Here is a 4,022-nt window from a genome sequence, read left to right on the forward strand (position 1 = left end):
CTTCGCTGTTCTCCTTTGTTCTCTGATTGTTCATAGTCAGCCATACTTTCATATCAATGCAAGTAAATGCATATGCCAATACGACATAGGAGTGGTGAGACAATTTTACTCGGTCTACAGTTTACTGGTTTCAAAAGTTTTCAAGGCAGCTGTAGCCACTATGGAGAACAGTATGGAGGTTTATAAAAAACTAAAACTATACTTACCATATGATCTAGCAATCCCACTCCTGGGCATATATCCCGAGAAAATTCTAATTGGAAAAGATGCATGAACATTGGGGAATGTTCATAGCAGCACTATTTACAATAGCCAAGACATGGAAGCAACCTAAGTGTCCACCGACAGATAAATAGATAAAGAAGATGTGGTATATATATATATATATATATATATGTATATATATATAAAATAGAATATTACTCAGCTGTAAAGAAGAATGAAATATTGCCATTTGCAGCAACATGGATGGACCAGGAGATTATCATACTAAGTGAAGTAAGTCAGGCAGAGAAAGACAAATATCCTATGATATTTACGTGGAATATAAAAAAAGTGATATAAATAAACTTATTTATAAAACATAGACTCACAGACATAGAAAACAAACTTATGATTACCAAAGGGGAAAGCTGGAGGGGGAGGGATAAGTTAGGAGTTTGGGATTAGCAGATACAAACCACTATACATAAAGTGGATAAACAACAAGATCCTACTCTATAGCAGCAGTCCCCGACCTTTTTGGCGCCAGGGACCAGTTTCGTAGAAGACAATTTTTCCATGGACGGGGCGGGGAGGATGGTGCAGGCGGTGATGCAAGGGATGGGGGGGCGGCAGATGAAGCTAAGCTCTCTCATCCGCCATTCACCTCCTACTGTGCGGCCAGGTTCCTAACAGGCGGTGGACGGGGGTGGGGACCCCTGCTCTATAGCACAGGGAACTTTATTCAATATCTAGTAATGAAGTATAATGGAAAAGAATCTGAAAAAAATTATACATTTGTGTTCATACACACACACATACACACACACACACACACACACACATAACTGAATCACTTTGCTGTACACCAGAAACTAACACAGCATTGTAAATCAACTATACTTCAATTAAAAAAAAGTGTTTGGCAAATCGAACCTAGGAGAATGTGGACAAATAAATGCTAAAAACAAGGGGAAAAAAGTTTTCATGGCAGCAAACGTTACCATGTTTCTAGGGAAGTATTTTTCTCCAATTGCCTATTGAAAACAAAATGCCTCTGAATGTTGTTATTTTGGGAATAGGACATTTTAATAAAAACAGCAATAACTGGAGGGGATATATGGATTTGGAGAAGGGCAAATAATCTATTTAGAAATTGTCATAACGATCATTTGTAAGTTTTATGTTACATAAGAAGTGTGATCCAGGATGTGGTATTGGAAGTTACTTAAATCAGCTCTGGGCAGTTGATAACCACAGAAAAGCAAAGATTTTTTTTATTGTGGTAAAATATACATAATATTAAATTTTCCATTTTAACTGTTTTTAAGTATACAATTCACTGGCATTAAGTACATTCACATTGTTGTACAACTGTCACTACCGTACACCTCCAGAACTTTTTCTTCATCCTAAACTGAAACTCTGTACCCATGAAACAAAAACTCTTCATTACTCCCTTTCCCCTGCCCTTAGTAACCATTATTTTCTGCTTTCTGTCTCTATAAATTTTGACTCTCAAATTATTCCCATATAAGTAGAACCATACAATATTTTTACTTTTGTGTCTAACTTCTTTCACCTAGCATAATGTTTTTAAGGTTCACCTATGATGCAGCGTGTATCAGAATTTCATCCCTTTTTAGGGCTGAATAATATTCCACTATATGTACATAATGCATTTTGTTTATCCATTCATCTGTTAGTGTACATTTGGGTGGCTTCCACCTTTTGGCTGTTGTGAATATGCTGCTATGAACATTGGTGTACACATGTCTGTTCGAGTATCTGCTTTCAATTCTTTTGGGTATATACCTAGAAATGGCATTGCTGGATCATATGGTAACCCTATGTTTAATTTTTTGAGGAACCATCATACTGTCTTCCACAGCACTTGCACCATTTTACCTTCCAACCAGCAGTGCACAAAAGTCACAATTTCTCTACATCCTTGCCAATACTTCTTTTTTTTTTTGATGATGATAGCCATCCTAATGGGTGTGAAATGGTATCTTTTTGTAGTTTTCATTTTCATTTCCCTAATGACTAACCATGTTGAGCATCTTTTCATGTGCTCATTGGCCATTTGTATGTCTTCCTTGGAGAATTGTCTATTAAGCCCAACTTTTACATGGGTTGGGTTTTTTTTGCTTATGTTTTTATTGAATGGTAGCATTTCTTTATATATTCTGGATATTAATCCCTTATCAGATATATTATTTGCAAATATTTTCTTTCATTCTATGTGTTGTCTTTTTATTCTCTTGATAGTGCCCTTGATGCAAAGAAGTTTATAATTTTGATAAGTCCCAATTAATTTATTTTTTCTTTTTTGCCTGTGCTTTTGGTGTTATATCCAAGAAATCATTGCCAAGTCTAATGTAAGAATTCTTTAAAAATGTATTTTCATAGCCTAGAAATCTTGATTACATAACTTCTCTTTCCACTCTTTAGTTATACTTTTCACATCCTCTTAATCACACAAAGGACATCTCAGTTGTCAAATAATGCCTTAGTTTTTAAGCCTATGCTTATAATACACATAATTAAGCCTGTACTGGGTCTATGATTAGTATTTGCTTTTTTTAGGAACTTTTTTGAAATTCAATTTTAAAGATATAGAAACCAAAGAATCACCCAACTCTTCTGTCTTTATATCCTATTTGGCAATAGTTATACTGACAGTACTAATAGCAAACTCTTACGTGGGGCTTACCCACTACCAGGAATTGATCTAAGCTCTTTACATACATTAACTCATTTGCTCCTCAAATAATTCATTTATTCCGTAAAACTATCATTATCATTATCATCATCACCATCCTCATCTTCATCTTCATTTTAGAGTTGAAGAAACTGAAGCACAGAAAGGTTAAGTAACTTGGCAAAGGTCACACAGTAAGCGGTAGAGCCCAGCTCTAAACCCAGTAGTCCATGCCCTACTGCTACTCCATGCATTCTCTCAGTAATGAAAACTAGCAGTCAAGGAGGGACAGACATGAGATTTTTATCATGTTACCTACCTCAACATAAACCTTTTGTGGAGCTCTAGTCCCTACAGGAAAAAAAAAAAAAAAAAAAAGACATGTTCTTAGCTTGATATTAAGGTTCTTCAAAATCTGGCTCCAACTTTTATTACCCACTGCTTTCCAACACTATCTTGCTCTGTTTAAACTGATAAACGTAAAAACTGTGGAACTTGTCTCTGATGCTATTGCTCGTATTATGTCCCACAAGTAAATTTATTTTCATCTCTCCATCCTTATCTATTGATATCCTATCCATCTTAGAAGTCTGGTTCATATCTTAGAAGGCTGGTTCTGCCATTATATTTTCCTTCTAATTCCAGATACAAGTGTCCTTTCCCTCCGGTATCACCTACTGCGTATGCAATCCATTCATTTGCACATTCATTCATTCATTCATTCACTAAATAGTACTTTTCAAATACTGCCTTACTTCATGGCCATTTCTGTATATGACTTATTGCCACTACTAGATTATAAAATCTTGGAAGGCAGGTATCATGTAGTTCCCACTTTTATATTTCCCATGGTACCTAGCAGAGGGGGAACTTAATAAATATTATGGATTGATTCATTGTTAAGCTGAGTTATATGACCAAACTAAGATTGGCATTCTGATTTTTATGAGAGATTATTACTATGAGGATAATCCCTCTTTATTCATAAACTTCTGTCATGATCAATGAGAAACTAAGGATTAGAAAACTCACATATGAATTAACTACTGTATACTAAACTAAGCATCAAACTAATCAGGAAAGAAAAAGACAAAGGATAATGAAATCTTGATTTTGT

This window comes from Leucopleurus acutus (genome assembly GCF_964270905.1).
Source record: "Leucopleurus acutus genome assembly, chromosome: 4".
Classification (NCBI taxonomy): Eukaryota; Metazoa; Chordata; class Mammalia; order Artiodactyla; family Delphinidae; genus Leucopleurus; species Leucopleurus acutus.